Here is a 26,937-nt window from a genome sequence, read left to right as displayed (position 1 = left end):
CTAGTTATTAGGTGAATATACATTCAGAGGCTCTTAGATTATGTTAATCAATAGTAAATGCTAACTAGGGATGGTCACTCAAACCTTCATGCCTTTTATTTCAATGGCAAATTCTTGCATAGTTGGTTAAAACTGATGATTCAGCTCATGATACAAAAACATGTAATTGCCTATGTGAATTAGTCATTAAATCTTATTTTCAGCGAGGACATGATTTTACCTCAGGTTGCTGCATTATAGACAGATTAAAAAACAAAAGTGAAATTAACCTCTTTAATTGAAAAGAAACTGGAGAAAACTAATTTGAAAAGTTACATGCACCCCAGTGTTCATAGCAGCATTATTTATAATAGCAAAGACTGGAAGCAAGCGAAGTGTCCATTGACAGATGAATGGATAAAGAAGATGTGGTATATATACACAATGGAGTACTACTCAGCCATTTAAAAAGAATGAAATAATGCCATTTGCAGGAACATGGATGGACCTAGAGATTGTCATATTAAGTGACGTAAGCCAGACAGAGAAAGCCAAATATCATACGATATCACTTATATGTGAATCTAAAAAAAATTGATATAAATGAACTTATTTTCGAAACAGAAATAGACTCACAGACATAGGAAACAAACTTATGGTTACCAGAGGGGATAGTGGGGGAGTGGGAGATAAATTAGGAGTTTGGGATTAATATATACACACTACTAAGTGCAAAATAGTTAAACAATGACCTACTGTATAGCATAGGGAACTATATTCAATGTCTTGCAATAACCTATAATGGAAAAGAATCTGAAAAAGAATATATATATACATATATATAACTGAATCACTTTGCTGTACACCTAAAGCTAACACAACATTGTAAATAAACTATCCTTCAATAAAAAAAGAAAAGAAGCTAGTTACTGTTTTATTCAACTGTAGATTTACTGGTTAAATGCATCACAGAATATTTGCATTCCTCATATAGGCAATTACAGGCAGGTCTTCATTATCAGAAAATTAAGAAAAATTTATGCTACTAGACGGCTTTACTTCCACAAATTTGTACATCCTTCTAATGTTGAAGTTTAACAATAAAATGTTTGCTTATATATGAAATAAAATAAACATAGTTTTAGTCATTTATTTTAATTTGTGTTCCCACGCTAACTTCCCCAAACAAATTGTTTTCATAAGAATACCTTTTGAGATTGTTTCGTAGAAAGTCTTTAGGATCTAAGTGCAAGCAAAATATGTGTTATCCATCAACATCTGGAAGTCTCTGTAAACTACAGCTTGACTGGAGGCAAGAAAATGACCCTTGACCTAAGAAGGTCCAGCCTAACGTTACTGTAGCACTTGATACAAAAATGGCCTTGGCAAGCTGCCTCATTTTTACAGTCCCAGTTTTTTCACCCATGAATTAGCAATAATCACTTCTACTGTAAAGTTTCTGTTTCATCGTTCAGAAGTACTATTTAGAGAACTAATTTTATCAGTAACCCCTGATATTAGTGATGGAAGATAAAGTATGCATGAATTCCAACTGTAAGAATGAAATAATGTACAGAATGGTGACTAGTAAACCACTATCTATGGTACACATGCTGTTATTATTATATTCATGCAGTTAGGTTTTATTACCTTTTAAAAAGAAAAATAGAAGTATTTTCAGACTCAAGACTGATGAATATATGTGTGCATTTCATCACTTTATTATTTCCAAGATATTTGTAACACAAGACACAGACGCTCCTGTCTGGTGCAGGCAGGGCAACAACAATGGGGCCTCTCTTAATCCACTTTCTGCCATGAGCACTACACTTTTTAAAAGGTGGCCATTCTGTAGAAAATGACATTCAGATTTATCAATCTGGGTCACAGTTTAAGGTATGGACAGGGGCTGAATTAGTATTAGGCTGGTTTGACTACTCCAGATTAACATTTGTCTAGGAAATATTTATTGAATTGTAGCTTGTCACTTAATCCTCCCAGAATCTGAGATTCTCATGTAAAACATCTCTCCCTAATAGTTGTTTCTAAATAATCATGGGTGGAAAAAGAAGTTGAACAATTTCTTTGATCTCCCAACCCACAAGGACATTATTTATTTATTTATTTTACATCTTTATTGGAGTATAATTGCTTTACAATGGTGTGTTAGTTTCTGCTTCATAACAAAGTGAGTCAGTTACACATATACATATGTTCCCATATCTCTTCCCTCTTGCATCTCCCTCCCTCCCACCCTCCCTATCCCACCCCTCTAGGTGGTCACAAAGCACCCAGCTGATCTCCCTGTGCTATGCGGCTGCTTCCCACTAGCTTTCTATTTTACGTTTGGTAGTGTATATATGTCCATGCCACTCTCTCACTTTGTCACAGCTTACCCTTCCCCCTCCCCATATCCTCAAGTCCATTCTCTAGTAGGTCTGTGTCTTTATTCCTGTCTTACCCCTAGGTTCTTCATGACTTTTTTTTTTCTTAAATTCCATACATATGTGTTAGCATACGGTATTTGTCTTTCTCTTTCTGACTTACTTCACTCTGTATGACAGACTCTAGGTCCATCCACCTCATTACAAATAGCTCAATTTTGTTTCTTTTTATGGCTGAGTAATATTCCATTGTATATATGTGCCACATCTTCTTTATCCATTCATCTGATGATGGACACTTAGGTTGCTTCCATCTCTGGGCTATTGTAAATAGAGCTGCAATGAACATTTTGGTACATGACTCTTTTTGAATTATGGTTTTCTTAGGGTATATGCCCAGTAGTGGGATTGCTGGGTCATATGGTAGCTCTATTTGTAGTTTTTTAAGGAACCTCCATACTGTTCTCCATAGCAGCTGTACCAATTCACATTCCCACCAGCAGTGCAAGAGTGTTCCCTTTTCTCCACACCCTCTCCAGCATTTATTGTTTCTAGATTTTTTGATGATGGCCATTCTGACTGGTGTGAGATGATATCTCATTGTAGTTTTGATTTGCATTTCTCTAATGATTAATGATGTTGAGCATTCTTTCATGTGTTTATTGGCAGTCTGTATATCTTCTTTGGAGAAATGTCTATTTAGGTCTTCTGCCCATTTTTGGATTGGGTTTGTTTTTTTGTTATTGAGCTGCATGAGCTGCTTATAAATTTTGGAGATTAGTCCTTTGTCAGTTGCTTCATTTGCAAAGATTTTCTCCGTTTCTGAGGGTTGTCTTTTGGTCTTGTTTATGGTTTCCTTTGCTGTGCAAAAGCTTTTAAGTTTCATTAGGTCCCATTTGTTTATTTTTGTTTTTATTTCCATCCCCAAGGACATTATTTATCGTGATGCAGTCTAGATGATTAAATGGTCTGGATGCTCAGAGTAAATTAACTTTCATCTATATCCACCTCTACCTATTTTGGAAAATAATGATATTCAAAGAGATTGAGTATTAAAGCAGTAATTCAGTTCAGGCCTGCCTTAAGATTTATACAATAATAGGTTTTCTGCATGTTTGACGGAGTAATTCAGGGAGGATTTGATCAGACCTTCCAATTATTCTTCCTTTTCTGTTACACTTTTCCTAATACCATGGATAGTGGGTTACAGTAAAACAGATATCATAAGATAATATACCTGTTCATATATATGTCCTGCCCCCATACTTTTTTAATCACTGCTGCACTTTAAGTATTCATTGCTTCCTCATTGTGCATTGCTCAAATCCAAATCAAATCGAAATCAAATTTCAGAAAAGTCTGTTATTTCCTTAAAATGAAGACTGATCTATTATATAATGTATCTTCGTATTTTGTGCAATACTTTTTAAAGTAAAAAATTATAATATTTTGGTTATATTGCCATATGTCAAAAATAAGAGTAGGGTTTATTTCAGGTAACCTGAAATAATATTCAGCCAACTTATTTTCTATGCTTTCCATTAGTACCTCCTGATAATGATGGTGGGAAACAAAGCATCCAGAATTCATAGTGTGAAACCATCTCTTTAAGAAATTAGTTTGATATCTCATTTTAAAAATAATTTATTATAATTCTACCAAAAAACACATTTTAATAAAAGCAATATAAACACTGCACCAAGAGGTCTAAATGAAGTAAATGTAAGAAAGTATTGACAATACAAGTGAAGTATTAGGTAACTGGAAATACATAAAGCAAAGATTCAAAGCAAATATTTGGGTATCAAAAATGTCCACAGTTCAATGCATTTTTCAATACAAATATTTGGAATGATTCAGATTAACCATTCTAAATTGAGTAGATTTTCGAGATTATATTTAGATATTTGGTAGCACAATGTTAAAAACTTTGGGGGCAAAAATACTAGCTCAAATTCAGAATCATACTAATTTGGAAAGTGGAGAATTCAAAATTATCATCCCTTTTGGAAGTAGAAAGAAGGAATACAACTGAATTTTGCTTTTAGGTTAAAAGACATGATAAGAAACGTGCAGGAAAATTGAAAAAAAAAGTCAAAATAGCCTTATTCTGTTCAAATTTGATTTTTTTTTAAGTTTTTGTTTTCATCTGGCTACTAATATCATGTGGTGATAGCTCTGAATTAATACTGCTATAGGTAAATACCCTATAAGATTGTTTCATTTTTCTCCTGTGTACATACATTAATCGATAACTCATCACTAGAAAATAAGCTAATAAGTAAATAAATGTAATGTTACTGCAAACTGTGTCACTGTTTTAAGTTTATTATTATTAACCAGACATGAAAAATAAAATACAGATAATAGAACAAAAAATGTCATCTTTCTGTAGTCTGAAATGTTCATATTAGTATTTTATTATCAGGTTAACTCATATGTGCATATTAACCAGTTTCAATTAGAAGCTGAATCATAGTTTTGTTCCCATTTTTACTGCAAAATCAATATAGATATTCATGGAGAACTTCCCTAAATAATTACCTGCCCACAGGTAATTACGGAAGACATACTTACAAATATTTTAGCTGCTTCGTTGTTTTTTGTTTTCTTTTTTGGCCCTGATTTATCTTTCTATTCTTTTACTTTCTGTACCATAAGAAAAAATATATTTGTCATAAATCAGGAAGTTCTAAGTGAAGTTCCCAAATGAAGTCTAGTGTTCAGGACCAACATTACTTAGAAGTGAGGAATGTTAGCATTTTAGTCTCTTAGGAAATTCTCTCCAAACCGTGCCCCCAATTTACAGCTGAGTCAAGTTACACTCAGGTCACACGCAGACTGAGGAGGTAACAGAGGGGAGGCGTGAGGGGCAGACACCCCACCAGGTGACTTGCTAGAGCCACTTGGGCCCTCCTTTCCTTTCAGTCCCGTTCACAGAGTAGTATCCCCTCACCATCTTTCACTTTTAGAAGTTTCTGAGTAGATGTGCAAGGCTGAGAATGTGACTCCTTCTCTGGGCCCTGCATCCTTCCCTCGCACCTTTTGCTACCCTTATAACCACACCCCTACCCTGCCCAGCCCCGCCCCTCCCCAATTCCATGCTCCTGATACAATATAAAAATTCTCCTGGACTAGCTCTGAGGGAGGAAAAGGGTTACTTATTAAGGTCCCACAAAGATTAAATCAGGTCTTGCTGTGATGTAGTCTCAAGGCCCTACAATCTGGGTGGGAAAGATAACATGCCATGTCAACAAGCCTCCTATCTCTAGTGGGCTTCTAGAAACATTCATAAAAAGTATGGCAATGTTTAGTTCAGGAGGTGCGCATTCTTGAGCTGAAGAGTTAGTGGGGCCACAGGTTTCGCTTGGAAAGCTCCTCCTGCAGTATGTCCTGTTTACTAATCTGGGTTTACATGCAGCAGAACGCAAGCAAATATAAAATCCTAATATGATTTCATAGGAATTCGGGTATTTGCCACCTAGGGGTGCAACAACAAAATATACACTTACATTGTTTTACGGTTACCCTCCAACACACACATACACACATGCCATCCTGACCTCAGATATCCATTAAATAAAAGTAATATCTGTTGGTTACTTCAAGGAGGAGCATATTTACTATTGGAACAGTGAATTAAGGGACGTGTGTGTGTGTGTGTGTGTGTGTGTGTGTGTGTGTGTGTGTGTGTGTCTGATGTCTTCTGACTTTATGTCATCAAGTCATTCCTCTAAAAGAAACAGGAACAAGCTTGGAAATCAAGATTTATCAGCAACCTCTGTAGGTTTCATCGTGATTCAACAGGTTTGAATTTCCTGGGAGGGTATCTTACAAGAGTTACTGGAGGCCTTTACTTAATGTTTAGTATTCACTTGATTATTGTTTCTCTCTGAAGGGATTCTTGCTGTCACATGGGTCATTTCATAGTTTGTAAGATCCAAGTGCATTCTACCCTTTGGTAGTATGTTTTCTTCCAGTCATCTGCTTCCCTTTAAAATGGGCTTTATCAGGATCTTTGCCTAACTGCCTTGGTGAAAGAGCTCTCCAAGTTCCCCATGTCTAGGTTAGGGTACTGAGTAACTGTGTGCTGGATGTATGTCTTACAACTCAATTTAAATTAATTTTCATTATGGCCAAGTCTTTAAGATATTGAGGTAGTTAAAGCAATTAAGCAATGCTATTTGACAGCCATGTCTCAGCATCTTGGTTTTCAGATGATAAGATAAAATCTACCTGTTTGGCTATTGCCTTTGCAAAGAGGTAAAACCATCTGATATTCATTTTAACAGTGCATAAATCATGGCAACATACATAAATCAAAGCAATGGTTTCCATTTCAGACTCCAAGAGCCAAGAGAGATAAGCTGATCTCAAAAGATCCAACTAAATGAGAGAAACAGATGTCAGAGACTTTGCATTTCAGTTTTTCCTCTATAAGAATGTTAATTTCTCCCCTTGGTCACAAAGCCCTAAGAAAGCAAAAAACTGCCTGCCATACCTTGTCATATTAAGTACCCCATCACCCAGCATTAAAGCACAAAGAAGAAGAGCTAAAATGACAATGATATAGTCTGAAAAAGTGATCAGAAACATTACATTTCAGTGCCTCATTTGTATAAGATGCTAAGAATATGGACCAACTTCATGTGGGTTTCTTTCAGGAATGACTTAACTGAGTGCTTTAAACACACTTCTTCTAAATTAGCTACGTATGTTACATTGATCAAAGGTCCAATAGCAATCATAGTGTGTTGAACAAAGCACTAACAGGAGATGTGGGTTCTAATCTTTACTATTCTACTGTATTAACCATGGTCCTCAGACAAGTCACATAAAACCTCTCTTCCACTTCTTTAGCATTTAAATTAGGATAATATACCTCTGCCAGCTAATCAGGATGGATGTTGTGAGACTCAAACAAGGTAAATATTTAAAAGTGTTTTGAGAAAGTAAAATATCTGTAACAAAAATTTTTAATATAAAATCCATTTTGTGGCCACCAACAGCAATTATATAGAGTAGATTGATCATTTAACTTAGTCATTCATTTGTTCATTTAACAAAAAATTTATTTATCCTTGCTGTTTCAAGCACAATACATAATTTAAAGTAATAATCTAGAGGTTCTTACAATATAGTAAGGAAGACAGGTATACATACAAGTAACTATGTTATGGTCAATAATATTCTATGTTAAGCCTCAGACTTCTATGAGAATATGGATATAGGATCCATGATGTGCCTTTGTCAAAGAGGAGGATTTAAGAAGATCTGGAAAGATGAGTAGGACTCTGCCACAGGAAAGTCAGAACTCACTTCAAGTACAGAAACGATATGAGCTAAAAGTGAAAGCTAAGAGTGAAGAAACTTTTGGAGACCTTGAAGGATTTCAGTGCATTTGGGACGTAGATGGAATACTGAAATTGTAGTTGGTTTGGGGAAGAGGATGAACACCGGACATGTTGAATTTGGGTGCCATGAGCCAGCCAGATGGCTCTGGGGTCTGGAGCTAGGGGGGAATTCTGAGCAAATTAGAGGTTCTCAGGTCCTCAGTGTAGCTGCAGTCATTTATCATTTACATCATCAGAGTAGGTGCAAAGATGCAAAAGGAGTGTGCAGTGGCATGCCCAGCATTTGTCACAGAGAGCAGTTTTTAAACTTTTTATTTTGAAATAATCACAGATTTCAAAGAAAAGATAGTACAGAGAGGTCCTATGTAGCCATTACCTAGTTTCTCCCAATAGTTATATTTTAAATAACTATGGTAAAATATCAAAACCAGGTAATTGACATTGGTGCAATGAATGTATATAGTTCTATGTCAATTATCACATGTGTACATTAGTGTAACCACTTCCAGAATCAAGGTACAAAACTATCCCATCACCATGGAGATCTGCTGCATGCTTGCACTTGATAGACACACTATCCTCTCCTTCATCAGTAGATTAATCACCCAACGAGCATTTATATCTCAAGGAATGGAGGTGAGCCTAGCACAATTGCTGCAAACTTGCCAGTTAGATTAACGTTGAGATTTCTTTCCAAGAGATGAAACTAATGGCCCATTGTGAGGATCTATCATGTGTGATCCGTCATAGACCTCCTAAGTGAGAATACAAATCCAAAAACTTGAAGGGGAAGAAATTTAAAGCCCAAAATTCAGGTTAACATTATAAGGAATAAATAAATTAAATTGACTCTCACAGTCACACACACACACTCATGCATTCACTCAAACCACAGTTATGCATAGTTTCTCATTTCAACAATTCTCAGGAGAGGCTGAGTGAAAGAACATTCAATTAAATCATATTAGCTCTCTTATTAGGCGTGATAACACTAAATCTGAATTTAAAATGTTTCCCTTGACTTGTCCCAGTCTTATGACTTTCAGCCATCAAGAGGAAATAACACTGGGCAAATCGGACCGAGCCCTTTGCTTTTCCACAAATATTATACTTTGTTTCCTTGATTCTACTTCTGCATTTTGTATTCTTCAAAAAATAGCCAGAGTAATCATATGAACATGTAAATCAGACTACAAAACCCCATTCTGAAAACTCTGCAGTGGCTCCCCATTGTGTTCGAAATAAAATCCATATGCCTGGATCTCCCTTCGGGAACAAAGGACTCATTTCACTAGCTGCTGGGAATAAGGCCAAGTCAACCCTCAGGTATCAGCCTTCCTTGTGGACTACGGTGGCTGAAGAATACTGCTTCTTCTTCCTTCTTTCAGGAGCAGCCCATATTCACTGTCTGAATCAATGTCACAACATGATTTGGGACAACTCCGAAGGGCCATGCCATGCCAGCTCCAGTGCCCCCATGGGCTTGGCTGACAGCTTTGTCAGAACTACAGTGCAGCTCATTATCTCCCTTTGCCCCACCCTCGGTCATCCCTGTCTTCCAAAGTTGGTCCTAAGAGCACTCTTCATAAATGTCCCCCATGCTAATTTCCATCTTCAAAACTGCTTCCAGGGAATTCAACCTGGAACCCTGACCACTGCCTGCAGGGATCTGCATAATCTAAGCTCTGCCTACCTTTCCAGTTCACCTCACTTCACTGCCCTTCGCTTGCTACTAGACACAGTAACCTCTTTTGACCCCTTAACTGCACTACTCCTTGAAGACCTCTGCATTTTCATCGTCCTCTGCTGGAGCACTCTCCTGCCTCTTTATTCAGCTGGATATTTCTTGCTTTTCAGGCATCAGCTCTTCAAAGTTCTTAACTCTAACTCTTCCCCTTCCCAAGTCACACTCTGTTCCTTTTTTCCTTCATTATACTGATAACTTGGAAATAATCTTGATTGTCTCCTTCCTCTTGACTAGAAGCTCCAGGAAAGCAGGGACCATGCCTGTTTGGTTCACCATTGTATCCACTGTGCCTAGAGGGTAGTTACCACATAATAGTGATAGTAAATACCTATTAAATGAATGGAAAACTCAAGAAAGCCGCAGGAATAAATTTTATTTTTATGACTTAAGAGGACCGTTTCCAGTTTTAAGCTTCATAAGTGGTACGAGAGCAGAGTCAGTAACACTTAATATCCACACCCCTCTCAACACATACACACACAGACACACACACACACACACACACACACACACACCCCATTTCAATATCAGTCTATGGTTTGAAGTCCCACGGTTTGAATGTGATACTGTTTTAGGTGGTAAAAATTTAATTCGACTCATTAAACTTTACTTAATATATTTAGCTTTCTTTTGGAGCTACTGGACTTTTTCAAAGATCCCACAATCATTTTAAATGATAAGACATTATTTCTCTTGGTTGTGTGATTTACGGAAAAGAATGTCCTTCAGTAAGTAGAATCTAGGTGTCCTTACCCACGTCTCTAAGATGAACAGATTATGTAAGAAAGTGGCAGACAAGCATGACCTCTTACCATGAGAGAATGTGATGACTCTGGGAGGCAGAGGGCATGGAAGCATACTGTAGAATAACGTAGGCAAGGGGTACCAAACATTCACATGTGAATTCACTTATGGAAATTACTCTTCTGACGAATCAGAGCAATCAGTATGAGACACTCAGATTTAAAGTGAAAAGTAGAGCCTGCCCATAAATTCTACAAAATGTGCATCTTAGTACTTTCCTGGGGCCTGTACCAAATAGCAAATACCTACCTGTCAGATGAATACAGCTGTATTTTGCTATCAGGAACCTAACAGGCAAATGCACTTTGAAGTTCCTGCGACTCATTTGTGTCCACGTGTTCTTTAATCTCGTGCTTCCATTTTTGTGCATAACAACACCTGGCTCTGGCAGGAAACCAGAAATAATATTCAAAGCAATACTGTGCTGTCAGTGCTGAGCACAAACAGCTTAGTGATGGATATTTTACTTATGTTACTCCAAGTTTCAGTTGCAAAAGGCTGAATAAATCATCCCAAACTCAATACACTAACATCCTTCAAGATGACTAATTTACTTTGCAACAGAAGCATCTTCCTGAAAGGAAGGCACCTTTTGATGGAAAATAAATTCTCTCTCGGCATATGTTTCTGAAGTGTGAATGTTAATCATATTGAAACTGGGGAGAAAACATGAGCATTTTTACTGGGGATCTATTTTTATTAATAGACACACACATAATTCAATTTTGGCTTTATTCTAACGCTTCCTTGGCTATTGGTTTTTCTAACAGTGACAGGATATTGTTTTTTTCCAGAGTTCTTACATGGAAAGAGTTCTGTCCTGTATAAATCCTATCACATTAAAAAAAAACACAGCAAATTTTGATTTAAATTAGATTATTAAGACTGTTACCAGAAAGAGATCTATTTTTAACTTAAATCTCCTTTAGTTTTATATACTTGGAATTATGAGATAAATATTTTTGTTACTTGCTTAGAAAAGTGTGGCTCTTTTTTATACTAAATTGACATATGTTCATCAACCAATATTTCAGCACTTTTTATAAAAACCACTCACTGAACGATGAGAGGCAAAAATTAACTCAATGTTTAAGATACCAAGTGTCTTAAAAAGCAAAATGGTGGTCTTGCTCAAAGATTTTTATAGTAATAAATAATAAGTCATCAATATATATAATGCAAATGATAAGCACTTTATGGATAAAGTTCAGACTTTTCTACCCTCTCCCTTCCCCATTTTTAAGTGGTGCCTGATGCAAGTGCAATCATTACCCAGAGATCTTTCCCACGTATCCATCTTCTGAAGCTAAGCTTTTACTAAGTTTTACCTATTAGTTATGCTTCACAGAGAGACCCCAGACTTAACTATGAGGACAGTGAAAGCAATAATGGGAAAGGATGCTGAAACATGTACTCTTATACATCACTTATTGAATGATAAATACATCAGTATACAAATAAATCAATAGTCAAATCAATATTGAAATCAATATTTTAAGAAAAATCAATAGTATATATGGAAAGGGGCAATGTGTATATACAGGAAATCTTTAAAAACTGCCATTTCCTGGTCTATATTGGATACCACAGAAATACACATATATAGCATCATTTTAGCCTGACAGAAATCTTGGAAATTTGGAATGGGGTTTAGAATTCTAGTTCTCTGCACTGGGCTCAAAGCTTCCTCAGTAGAATCTCTTGTGGTAATTCTAAGTAGTTTGCATGATGCTTGATGGGTAGGGTAACGATTTAATTTATTGTCCAAACCAGTGTAAAACGTGGCACAATAATAATTATACTGTTAGAGTTGGGCTAAGAGTGTAATTATTAAAGCTTAGGCTGACTCAGGCCCCCTGGGATGGTGCAGACCCTATTGATTGGAATAAATCAGAGAATCATCAGGACAGCTTGTCCTTTTCTGGACAATTAGACCGCAGTAGCTTAAAGAAGAGATATGCCTACCCACATAGCAGGTAATCAATAACTTTCAGTTAAAGTAAAAATAATTCATTTTAGGGCACTAGAGGAGTCTCAGGTTTAGAAGATATCAAAGATACTGCTAGCTGTCCAGAAAAATGCTTTCTTCCCTATTTCCATAATAGTAGTTGTTGCTGGGACATGCCCAGCCTCTTAGCCCCATCTAGAGCAGTGAGACCCAGTTTCTCTGCAGCTGTTTCATGGACATGTGACTAGCTCTGATAAATAAAATGTGAGCAGATACAAGTGTGTGATTTCTGATTGACTTGAAACTGAGCTTCCTCTTCAGTGGATGAAAAGGCAATGTCTAGAACAATCCTGGAAGCCATCTGTTGAAAGTAGCAAATCCATCATCAGACTGAATCTCTGAATTACCATGTGGAGCAGAGTGCCCACCCGCCTGAAAAGTTCACTTGAGAACTACTACATGAGAGAGAAGTAAATTTCTAGGATTCTTAAACCACAATATTGGTTGGGTCTCTTTATTAGGCATCCTAGCCTTGAACCCCATCTCACGCAGGGCAAGAAGTTACACAGATCGTTTCTCTTTGATTAGGAGCAACTGACTCAAGGCTAAATGGATGGAGATGGTGTTGGGGGTGGTTCTTTTGGAGAACATGTCTGCAGTTTTAACAACCCAAGTGTTTACAGTATACTGCTTTGAGTGTCAGATATATGAGACCAAACATGACATTGTACAATTTCAGGAAGCACCATTCATATCTTGTCTAAGTGAATGATGCTCCCTGGAGTTGTTCACTGTTTATAGACATATACAGAGGCCTAGCTCTGTCAGACCTTTCAAATGGCCGCTACAATCACACCATGTTGTCTATCCTAATGTGTCTGTTGGGAACACCAAACCAAGCTTCATCTATGGTATTTTTTTTCTGTTCCTTGGCTATGCATATATATTACTCATTTCATTCATTCTTGTTTTGCAGTTTTTAGCACTAATTGGTATATCCTTCAACCTACCGTCTCACTGGTCACTCCTGTGCCTATTGTCCTTGCTTGTAACCTCAAAGTAGCCTCCCACCTTGTTTCCTGACTGATCCTGCCACTGAGCTATTTTTCCCACCAAAAGATGCTGTCCCCAGCACACTTTGGCTATGGAAGATACCTAGGGATTATTAGCCAGCTAGAAGAGTTCCGGAAACTGAGTATTGGAGCAGATGCTCTACTGAGGTGGACTAGAAAAATGAAAGACTGGAAGCTCTCAAGGTCTCAAACCACTTACAGTCGCTTACAGCACTATGTAGCATCCAAGGAGCACTGTCAATGATTCCTGATAGCCTAGAGACTTGCTATTAATCCAAAATGTGGTCCAAAAGCATTAGCAACACCCGGGAGCTGGCAGAAATACCGAATCTCAGGCCCACACCCCAACTCCTGAATTGAAATCTGCATTTTTACAAGACTTCTATTGTAAGGGGTGATTTGTATGCACAGTAAAGTTTACAAAGCATTGGTAGAGAGACCAGGCTGGCTGGGATCAGACATGGAGGCAGAGATAGAGATGAGGCATTGACCCATCAAAGATCCCAAGTTTAACACTAAATCAGCAGAGTAGTGACATTAAGGGAGCAACTCTGTCTTGCATAGGTTTTTCAGCAGGAAAGGAAATGCTATGGGGTGATTGGTGAATCTTCTGTGAACACCATAAGGACATGGTGAGACTTAGATTCCTGAATTTTTATTCACTAATATATTTTTGCTTCTTGATAAATGATATCTTGAGGATATATAAGTATGCATGCTCCCAAAGTGGGAAGCAATTCTAGTGAATGATTTCTCCTGTTTATCCTAGAAGGGGCCTTGAGCCAATGAAGAATGAAAGCCTGACACTTTAGTCTGGGACTAAATGTCATGTGTGCTTCTAACAAGAAGTAGAAGAGGCTTTTTTTCTTCTTAAAACTCACATTAAAATTCTATTCCTCTAGAATACATGGTTGGACTGCAACCTATTAAAATAAATATAAAGAAATAAAGCAGCTGTACCTACAGGTTTTGATGAAAAAATAAATTTGGACTAATTTCCTACAAAACCACTATTTTCTACATTAAAAAAAAACAATTACAGTGCTCTAAAACCTCGTTAAAAAGTCATTAAAGTTTTAAATACATTTACTAGGGCTTACAAATTTTCCATTAAGGGTGCTGCTGTACCGTATGGTTAAGAAAAAGAAATAATATCTCACAGAAAGCAAGGGAACCAGAGGATTGTGAAAACTATTACAGTGAAGTGGAGAACTCCAGCTCTTCCTACATTTATTACACACACAAAAGCAGCTTCGAGGAGCTCTGAAACCAAATAAACCAAACTTCCTTTCAAGAAGGAAGGAACTAAACCAATTCCAGAATCGTAGACTGTGTTGGAAAGGTTGGCAACTAAATAGGAAATCGGAAAAAAGGAAGGGCAGTAGGGATCACTTAAAGTGACCATAAATCAAAGCAGCTCAGGCTGGAGAAATGCCTTTAAAGTAAAGCCAGTGAGGAAAGCCAACAGCAGATCCGCCAAAATGGTTCGCATTTTCTTTTCTTCATCCCTCCCTTTCACAAAAAAAAAAAAAAAAAAAGACTAATATCTTGTTTTAAAGTAACAATAATTTTTAAATGCCTTATGAAATTTTATCTATGCTACAGGTACAACCCCACAAAGAGCCACAAAAAAACTCACTGGTACTCCACTGGAAGATTTTTTCTGGCTGGTGTAGAGGGTACAGGATGTGAAGAGGTGTTATAGGCATAATTAATGTCACCCCGATAGCAATCCAGACATCAGGAAAATCAGGCTCGTTAATTTAATCATGTACTAGCTGAAGCTGCAAGCACCTCCTTAGGTGTATCTATTATCTTTGAAAAACTCTTCAACGAATGCCAATTCCGAGAACGAAGAAAACTTCAACACATCACAGCCCTGCCAAGGATGCTCGTGGGATGCTATTTTGATCATTTATCTCGCTTTTAAGAAGAATCCAAAAGAAAAATTTTCAAATAAAGAGGCTTGTTTTGAAGCTTTTATTTCTAATGCCAACACCAAAACAAGAATCCCAGACAACCTTCCCCCATCCTTCAAAGGCACATTCAAATGCACATAATGGGATAATGGGTCTGCCCTAATGAAGGATAAGGGAATGAATCAGAAATTCTTAGAAAAGTTAACTAAATGGTGTAGTGAATTCTAATTCCTAATATTTTGGTTACTGGGACTTCCTGATGGAGACAAGGAAACTGTTTGGTGAGAGATGTTAATCACCAAAGGAAATACCAAGACAAGCTGTCAGGCAATGCCATGGTCACAGACAAACATACACATGCTACTACTATTACTTATGCCGCTAGTATGCCTATATCTTACAAATTATTTGGAAAATACAATAACATGGAAGAAACAAATCAAAGCAAGTACACTAAATGAATTTTTCAACGATTCAAATATAACTGTTTTGATAGCGATGTTCTTTTACACGTGCACATATTTTCACAGTTTGACACAAAATGCAAATGGCATTTTGTATTTGATAGTTTCATTTAACTTTCTAGCATAATTTCTACTTCTGTCAATGTTTACAATTATTAACAGGCACATACTACTCTATTTTGTTGTTGGAATATGGTGTACTAAATAATATCCCAAATATAAGACAAGCAGACCATTTCTGTAGGTTTTTCTTTTAGAGATATCACGAATAATACAATCATATGTATAGCTCATAGCATTTTTGCTTCTTCAGAATTATTTCCTTAGTATGCATGCCTCAATCTCGTTTCCACATCAAGATATTTATTTATGGTTCCTTTTACGAATGCCTACTTTGCTTTTCCAGAAGTTTTCCCCAATTACCCTTCTACCAAAAATTAATAAGGGTAGCACCCTCACAAGAATCTCTTTAACAATTATGACTTTCCTAAAAATTTGACTGCTTGAATATATAAACTGTATTTTCTTTAGCTTAGATTATTTTTTAAATTTTCTACATAGACTAAACGTTTTTTCACACACTTTAAAAATTATTTCTTTATACAAATAACAGTGAATGAAATAAAGGTATTATTGGAATTATGAGTATTATATGTATGGGATCACATATATTTCCTTTTTATGAGTTGCTTGTTCATACTGTCAGTTTATTTTATAATGAATATTGAATTTTATTTACAATCCAAATGAAATATTATTATATTGTGGTATTTATCTACTATCTACCATATTAACTGAGAGTATTTTTCCTAATCTGTTTTCTCTTAGGTTTTGTTGCATTGTAAATTTAGTTTTGTTAATTTCCTTCAGTGTACATAAACTTTAGATTTTCTAAATAACCTGTTAAGATATTTCATAAAGAATGCCTTTTAAACTTAATGGTAAGAATGTATTACATTCTTCTGCATGTCAAAACATAAAATTCAAAGGCAAACAAAAAAGTAGAAGGCCATTCACAAGAAATTGCTTGATAAAGTATTAACATCCTTTCTATACCAAATTCTGACACATTGAAACTGAAAACCACAGTAGATAAAAGGGCAAATGAAAAAATAAATCTCAAAAAGAGAAATGAATACAAACCAGCAAGTGAGGCTATCTTTATGTGTGACAGTAATCAAAAATGCAAATTGTCCTAAAGAATGATGACTCTTTCAATCTTAGAAGGCATAGATATATTGTAGTCTGTACAGAGTCAACTTCTGTGGACACAACCTTGTAAATGCTTCCAAAGGAAGAAAGGATCCGACCCCTGTTTCACAATAGAAATTTTCAAGTTTTTAAAAATGTAACTCATAGTAAGAACTATATTTTACATTGGGACAAATTCATAAACACATGTGTGTTTCTAATAAATCAAGATTCATGAAAAAAATGCCAATTGAGAGCAGAGCTAGATATCTGTTGCCTGCCTACAAGCTGGAAATGCCATGGCAGCTGAGCCTTCCGCTTGCACATTCCTCTGTCCTCTCCCTACTGCCTTCAGCTCTACAATTCCAGGGACCAGAGGACATCAGAGGACACCAGTGGTCAGAGCCAGGAGGCAAGACAAACAGACTAGGTATTGTAACCATTTCACTCCTGACATGTGGAAACCAACATACAATAAACCCCGTGAAATGCAAATAACAACTAGAGAACAAGGAGAGAAAAATCTGGCAGAAAAAGTAAGTAAGCTCCGAGATGGAAATTTCATATTAGATGGAGGGTGAAAGTTTCATAACTGAACTGGATTAAAAACTGCTCAACTGTGCTGAGTCTCAAGATTAAATTAAGTATGGTTTTCTCAAGCCTGAGAAGGAATAAAGACTTATCGAGAAATGTAAGCAGTTAGCAAACTAAAGTCGGTCACACCACTCATATCTAAGCGGTAACTGTCAGGTTATACCCCCTATTTATATAAAATTAACCAAGATTTTATTTTTCATTGTGAATAATCAGTACTGCCACGGACTCATGAAAGCGGGACTCACACACACTGTTGGAGAGAATGAAGAGGGCTGCTACAGTGCCACAAGCACCCCAGGTTCCCATCTGGGCTCCTGACTTTCCCTTCCTCCCTGGAGTAAGGTTAGTTTTTCTTCCTCTCCCAGGTTTGCCATTGTCTCATGACAGCCAGCCTATCTTCACCCAGCAGGCTTGCCCATGGACATCTCTCTCCTACTTGGAGTCCAGTCCCTAACCCCTCCTGACTCCAAAAGGAATAAACTCTCCTGTTTCCCCTGTAAGTTCTTATTTTTTCTGCTCTCTTAGAAACACTGACAATGAAACTGTCCATTCTCTTGGTGGAAACACCATGTCCCTAGTATGTTGTGGTCTGACTTTCCCCAAGCCTCCACTAGGACAATCTACCCTAACATAACACTTCACATTTTCTCTGAAGCAACTGCATTTTGGTTAATTCACCATGCTTAGTTCCTCCCAATGTCAGCACATAGGTAATTGTCTTAAATCAGCATAATTAATGAGATCCTTCCAGAGAGTTTCCTCCAAAAAGGTGAAATCATGTCTTTATCCTAGAAAATCAAACTTCTTGTAACTTTTTAAATGATCAATCCATTCTTCAATTACAAAGGCCCAGTCTCTCCTAGATGCCCCATGATGTAATAATTCCATAAATATTGAAAATAGCTACCTTTTATCTTATACAAATGAACTTATTTACAAAACAGAAACATAGTCACAGACTTAGAAAAGAAACTTATAGTTACCAAAGGGGAAAGTTGGGGGGAGGGATAAATTAGGAAGTTGGGATTAACATATACACACTACTATATATAAAATAAATTATCAGCAAGGACCTACTGTATAGCACAGGGAACTCTACTCAATACTCTGTAATAACCCATATGGGAAAAGAATCTGAAAGACAATAGACATATGCATAACTGAATCACTTTGCTGTATACCCGAAACTAACACATTGTAAATCAACTCTACTCCAATATAAAATAAAATTTTTTTAAATACAAAATAAAATTAAAAAATAAAAATATAGCTGTTTATCTTGAATGCTTATTTTATAAATGAGTGTTAACCAATTTTTAAATATATTTTCACATTTCACTTGGCAAGAACTTGAGTTTTGGATAAGCTCATTATGTTATATTTCTACCTCACTGAAAAATAAATGGCTTACTTAAATTTCATAACACGAACTCATGAGTCTATGAGGAAGATGGAATTATACATGCTATATAGATGAAGACACTGAAGTTTCAGAAGGATTTCAAAAGTTACCACACATTACATATCTAGCAAGTGGCTGGGTCAGAACCCAGCCCACCTGATTGCAAAGCCCTTACTCCTTTCAGCCTGCATCAAGGCCATCTTTGCAGGGAAGATTATTTCTTGGTACCTGGCCTGGTGATGATTCCTTTGAGGGAAATGTGTCATGTTTTGTAAATTTTTATTAGCAGTTAACAGGACTGTCAAAGAAAAGGAAGTTCCAGAGTACGCCTTTATTGTAGCAGGAGAAGCTCTAGACCCTCTATTGGAGGATTCCTGCTGAAAACTCAATGATTTTGCTAACAATACTGTTGATTCCAAGCTAAAATACAAAGTGTTTAAAGGTTTTCCTTGGTTGAGAATAGATCTTCTTTTAGAATCTGAGTGTGGAAAATATGCTTAGTCTTTTCTAGTGTCTATTTCTGTTTGATAGATCATTTCTCTTTGGTAAACATAATTTGTTTGAAATCAGATATTTTGCTTTGCATTAGAATCCTATGTTCATATTCCTAGTCCTCATGAATGCTTAAAATATTCTATGAGCAAAGAAACAAACAATCCTAAATAAATAATTCACTGCATTGCTTTCAAGTACCCCAGATTTTAATTAGCTGTTTGGTTTTTTTTGCTTGTTTGTTTATTTCTCTGCTTGCTCTTTGGAGGAGAGCCCAGTACAAACAAGGGTTAATGTAAAACCTTCAATTTTTTTTTTTTTTTTTTTGTAAGAGGAGCTTTCTTCCTTGGATCTGAATAACAACATATCTGTCCTGCAATATAAACCACTCAACTGTTGCAGATATTTGGGAATGAATGCTTATCCACTAATTGGCTTCAGCTGTTTTTTCTCTTCATTATTTGAGCTGAGAAAACAGCTGTTTTGGCAAATGGTTAAGCCCTGGGTCACATGGTTAGTGATTTATGCACTTCAACATGCTGATGGATGCCTTGTACAGCATGGTTTTGTTTATTTGATTGTTACAGGCCATAGTTAGTGAATCATGACTTTCTTTAAACACACAGTGAACCCAATCTCATGGAGCAGCTCTTAATTTGGAAGCTTTATTTTCTGATCATTTTTTCCAGCTTATTATCATTTGCTTGATTTTACTTCTCTGGGATAACAAGAAAACAAGGAGAAAGTGGAGATAAAGACTGACATTTTTATGAAATCTGATGTGCTTGCAAGTGAGCAGGGAGTCGACTGGCAGAGAACACAGGACAAGCGGGGAAAAGAAAAAAGAAGAAAACATTTGCCTTTTGAATTGTTTGAGCTAACCACACTCCGTGTAGTGTTCTCGGAGCAGGCCTGTTAGCACCAGGAGCTTTGGCACTCAGTTACATTTGCCAGTTAGGCATTAATTGACCAGGGCTGAGATGAGACCCTTGAAGTTATCCAAAGGGTGTTTTCTCACCACCATAATCAGAAGAGGCCAATCACAAATGCTGATGCTCTTCCAGAATTAAAATAAGTATACTGTCATCCCAGGAATGTTAATATTAATAATAAATACTATGACTAGATATGACCAGCTATAATCACATTGAAAGTGAACAGGAGGTTAAAGCAATGAATGAAATAGCAAAATTTAACACAGATTTTATTTTTAAAATCTGACATCTTCAAGTAGACTTTTTCTTAAATCATACGAGATGGTTATGTTTTCAAAGACTTTCATTGTGGGCTCTTCAGTCTCCTCAAGTAATCAATTCTAGCCTATAATCCTTGATGTCAAAAAATTACTAACAAAATTTATCTGATTTTTCACCAGTTTAACTCTCCTAGGATGATAGAATGTTATTATTTCACAGAACATTAGAACTCAAATTACTCAGTCCTCTCACCCTACAATAAAGAAACAAAGCCTCTGGAAGGTTAAGTATATTGTCCACACATAGACATAGGCAAGTTCACTGAAAATAGAATATTCCCAATTTTTTTTTTTTTTTTCTCGGTACGCGGGTCTCTCACTGCTGCGGCCTCTCCCGTTGCGGAGCACAGGCTCCGGACGTGCAGGCTCAGCAGCCATGGCTCACGGGCCCAGCCACTCCACGGCATGTGGGATCTTCCCGGACCGGGCACGAACCCGCGTCCCCTGCATCGGCAGGTGGACTCTCAACCACTGCGCCACCAGGGAAGCCCCCAACTTTTTTAGAACATTTTTAAGATTTTGGTTTTGCCTAAATCCCCTGGCTCTGCCCTGTCCTGCCTTTGCTTTTGCCTCTGCTCTAATCAAACCCCAGTTATAACCATGTTTGGGGTGAACTTGCATGAACATAGGACAATAGCTAGTACGAAGAAAGACCAAGAAGAGCTGAGAACTGGAGTTTATAGAAAGGGCTGATAATTATCAACCTAGAGAACAGAATCATCAATCGGCAAGGGTGGGTTTTCTAAATATTGGGGAAATATTAATGGCAAATGTGAGCCTTGGATGCTGAAGGGGTTGAGGACACTAAAATTACATGACAACAGTACAGAGGCAAAGATGAAAGCATGTGACCATTTTGAAGAATAGAATGAATTTTCACTAACATCTTCATTGATGGAGATGAATGTCAAGATGTATTTTTGAATCTCAGTGTGGTATAGTACATAGCATAGGACAGATGGTTCCCAGGGACCTATCATCGGTCTTTACCTCTTCTCCCTCTCTGGACCTAGCTTCAGAGCAGGGTATATACTGACCAAAAGAAATGAAACACAACAACAGGGAAATGATTTGCTAACTTAAAGGGAATTTTTCTTAACTCCTCTAGAGCACACCTTACTTCCCTGTAGCCCTTCCTGCACCTTTGAGCTCTTCTCTTCCATCATCTATCCAGAAGGGAAATCCAAGTGCACCATGGGACTGAAGGTAAAAGGGTACAGACAAATATAAATACAACAGGTCTTAGGATGCTTGATGAAAAGAGCAAAACATCTTTGTAAGCAAAGGAGGAGATACACAGTTGGCTGTTGTACATACTGGGTCTACTGTGTTGAATAGTGTCTCCCTCCCCCAAACTTCATGTCACTCCTGGAACCTCAGAATGTGGCCTTATTTGGAAATTAGATCTTTGCAGTTATAATTAAGATGAAGTCATACTGGATTAGGGTGGGCCCTAAATCCAATAAGACTGTTGTCCTTGTAAAAAGAGCAGAGACACAGAAACAGACACACAGAGAAGGAAGATGACCAAGTGAAGACAGAGGCAGAAATTGGAGTGAGACATCTACAAGAAAGGAATGCCAGGGATTGCCAGCAACCACCGCAAGCCAGTAGAGGCATCTCTAGAGCATTCACAGAGCGTGCCCCTGCCTGCACCTTGATTTCAGACTTCCAGCTTCCAGAACTGTGAGAGAACAAATTTCTGTTGTTTTAAGGCACCCAGTTTGTAGTACATGTGTTGTTATACAGCAGCCCTAGGAAATGAATTCACTGGGAATGGTGTGGGATGTGGAAAGATACAAAAAATTGAAAGTGTTCTGAAATTTTTATAGCAAATCAAACTTGCTATGACATCCAAATGAGTGACTGGTAGACTCGTCTATTTGGGAAGGGTATAGCCTGGTTCAGCTGCTCAAGGTCATGTGATGAGTCTCATGCCTCCTGAGTTGCATACTAGTCATGAAAAATAAGATCATGTTTCAATAAGTGCTATTTTTTCCAACTTTATTGAGATAATTACTGACATATAAATTTAAGGTGTACAATGTGATGATTTGATACATGTATATATTGTGAAATCATTACCACAATAAGGTTAGTTAACACCTATATCCCCTGACAAAATTACCATTTTTGTGTGTGTGTGAGGTGATAACTTTTAAGTTCTACTCTCTTAACAACTTTCAAGTATATAATACAGTGTTATTCATTGTAGTTACCCAGCTGTACGTTCGCTATCCAGAACTAATTCCTCTTATAGCTGGAAATTTGTAAACTTTGTTCAACACCTCTCCATTTCCTCCAACCCCTATGCCCCTGCCAACCACTATTCTACCCTCTAGAATTTGATTGGATTATTTTTTAGATTCCACATATAAGTGAGAACATACAGTATTTGTCTTTCTCTGTCTGGCTTATGTTACTTAGCAAAATGTCCTCAAGTTCTATCCATGTTGTCTCAAAAGGCAAGATTTCCTTCTTTTTTATGGCTGGATAATATATATGGATGAGTAACATACATATTATATATATCACATTTTCTTTATCCAATCGTCTGTTGATGGGCACTTAGGTTGTTTCTATGTCTTTGCTATTGTACATAATGCAGCAATGAACATGCTGGGTGCAGATATCTCTTTGAGATAGTGATTTTATTTCCTTCCCATATACACACAGAACTGGGATTGCTTGATCACACAGTAGTTGTATTTTCAATGTTTTTGACAAGTGATATTTTAAGATTAGTTTCCCAACTATGACCCAGAAGTGAATAAAAATATTTATAATGTCAGCATTTATATATTAAAACATATCCTTTACAATCATTTTATTTTAAATCAAACCTATTTTTAAATTTATGATTCAAAACTATCAGATAATAATACAAATAGAATTTCCCTAATTTAAGTTTTAACTCTCATGGCTGCGACAAATTTTCATTTACCTTTTTATTAAGAAAAACACATTTTCTGGATGTGGCAGGAGTCATAAATCAAATGTTGGTGATCAAAATTATTCCAACAAGTAAAAACTAAATGTTATTTTTACTCAGATATATGATTCCTCATATATTTCATTCAGCTTTGTAGCTTTATTTGATGATGAAATACTAAAACAACAGTATGTTCTTTATGGCAGTACACTGGCTAATAAAACAATGCAATCCTCAAAATTTAAGGAGACTTACATATAAAGCATAAGGAAATAAGTTGAAAACAAAGAATACTTCAAAAGGAGGGATACTGATTAACAATTTTACAAAAGCAGATGCTTAATATTCCACATATAAATATTAGTCCTTTCTAAGCTTCTTTTAAAGTAGCACTAAGATTTGCTAAGATTAAACAGCCATGTGAAATGGCTGACACAATTGGTTAAAGATTACATTAGTAAGAGACTGTTCCAAATATTGGGTAAATCTGGGCAAAGAATTAAGCACCACTTTCCAGTGACAACATAGCTCCAGGATCTAATGAATTATGTGTCAAACCAAGTCATAAAACTAATAAACTATCAAAGATTTTTTTTCATAGCCTTTGACAAATACACCGACATAACTGCTAACATGGCAATTATTTTTAGTACATGGGTAACCTGAACATGTTGGTGCTATGAAGGAAAAATTATTTTTTTCAGTTCATTGTTGATAAATACAGCTAGATCTGAACTTTATAAACTATAAAAGATTGCACTGTCAACAAATGTTATCTTAATTTTGAGTAGTAGCACATTCTGATGACACAGTTGCAATGACAGGAAAATATTCTGGAGTAGCAACAAGATTAAGGTTTGAATATAAATTACTATACTGCTTCCTTCATTTTGAGAAATTGTTGTATAAAAATGATGTCAGTAGAACTCAACAATGTGCCCAGTAGTATAATAAAATTTATGAAGTAGATAAGAGTTAGTGTATTAAGTTCAAGGTTTTTCTCTCTATAAAACTATCAGTCTACTAACCATAAACAACTTATATCCTGATAGATAATGATTATCAAGGGAAAAAGGTATTTTAGAAATTAGAAAATAAAACTCTTAAGGTTTCTATAGGATGAAAAACAGTTTACTCTCAACGTTTTAAATATGTGAAGTGCTCAGCCAGACTGACTTATACGTCTATCTGGTATTTTAATGATCTTAATGTTTCCATACAAGAAATCAAAATATTTTTCAGTGGCAGATAAAAAGTCAACTGCAAAATTTAGAACTTTGGAAGAGCACAATTTTATACAGAATGTGATGATGTGTTACATAATTTAACAATTATCAGTGAAGTAGGTGATGATCTCAATATTGCACATCAGCAAAAAGCTATCACCAAACGCCTTATGAATTTGATATAACCTTTGAAATTTGATTTTTCATCTAAGACAAAATTAAAGTCTTTCAGCCCAAGACACATAAAAATTAATTATAAAGTTAAGGTTAAAAGCTAAAATAAAGATACTAATAAAATAATAATGTCGCTAGTATATCAGATTATATATCCTAATTACAGCCTATATGTTCTTTTAAGTGTTATGTATTACCTATCTATCCACACACATTATATATATATATATATATATATATATATATATAAACACATCTATATAGCATGTAAAACACACACACACACACTTATAGCCGAAGAAAACCTAGACCTAATACAGGAAAATGATTAAACTAGATATAAAAACACTAGGTATAATTAAATTTAAATAAATAAATTAATTAATTTAAATAAAATTTAAATTTAATAAAAATTCAAATAAATCAGACCAAATTTAATTAAACTAAACATTTTAAAAAACAAAACAACTCAATCATCTTCGAATCTTAAGATGTTTTATTAATCTACTCTTGCATCCAAAATCAAAACTAAATTTATAGTATATATGGAAAAATATGATCATGAAAATCTAATATAAAGGAATTTATACCATATAGCCAAAGTAGTGGTCAAAAAAATTAAAATCCAGCTTATAATAATTAGTTTCTTAGTAATTGATTTTTACTATTAATAAAGAATAAAAATCATGAATTTATCATTTAACTCAAGAAGGTAGAAATATAAAAATAACATAATCTGAAAGAATAAGAAACTAAATAAGTTAAAATATAAATTAATCAATTAGAAAACAGACAAATGTAAAAATAATCAATGAACTAAATCTCTGAGGAAAAAAAATAAATAAGATGTTAGCCAGCCTAATAAAATTAAAGCAAGCATTTCAAATATACAAAATAAGAGGAGAAAATAGCTACAAACACTAAAGAAATTAAAAGAATATATTAAACTACTTTTCTCAACTCTTAAATGTGAAAAACTGGATGTAACAGATGAGTTCCTATGAATATAAACTCCCAAATTTAAACAGATGCCAGGACTAGATAGTTTCATGGTTAAAATGGACCAATTATGAAGTAGCAGCCACCATATTATTTAATCTGTTATATAGCACAGAAAAAAAGGGTAACCTACATTTTTAAGGGGCCCAGTTTACACTTATATCAAAGCCCCCTCAAGAAAGATAAAAAAGAAAACTACAGAGTAGTCTTACTTATTGAATACAGATGCAAAAGTCCTAAATGAATTGTTAACAAATAGAACCTAGCAGGATACTGAAAGAATACTACACAATGACTAAGTGGATTCTTAACCAAAAATGGCCAAAAATAGTCCAATATTACAAAATCTATTAATAATATTTACCACTTATTTGCTCAAGGGAAAGAGTCCTTGTCTGATCATTGTTTTAAAATCAGTGTCCATTTTTGAAAAAAAATTTTTTAAATAGGAATTGGCATAAATGGAAAATTCTTTAATGCAAATTCTTATTATTTTATACAAATTTTGTTGGAGGTTAACTTTGCAATTTAGTATTGAATATTCAGACCGGCCTACGACTGAATTTGAGTAGCAATTAACATGGAACAGAGATGAACACAGATGTGAGGACCATGCCTCTGCTCACTTGGTTTGGAAAAGGCTGAAAACATCTTCACTTGCATAAAGGATATTTGCATATTATTAGGTAGAAACACGGAGTTGTTTTTTGTTGTATGAAAGTTCAGTTTGTGAGAAGGGTGAGGATAGATGACATGTAGTTGAAGAGGCAGACTGTGCCAATTGGTGAGTGTTTACCTCCTAGCTTCACCCACCCTTCTGTACTGCCTTTGTCATACTGGATCTGGAGCTCTGCAAACCACCTTTCTTTCTACCTTGCCGGGTGGCACCAATGTTAGGCTCTGCCAACAGGGGGAGCTACAGAGGTACACCAAGGCTGGAAGAGGAAGAAGTAGCTTGCTTCTCCCATTTGTAAACAATGGGCTCTCAGTCTCAGGT

This window comes from Grampus griseus (genome assembly GCF_964374135.1).
Source record: "Grampus griseus genome assembly, chromosome: 13".
NCBI lineage: Eukaryota > Metazoa > Chordata > Mammalia > Artiodactyla > Delphinidae > Grampus > Grampus griseus.
This window is presented reverse-complemented; position numbering follows the sequence as displayed.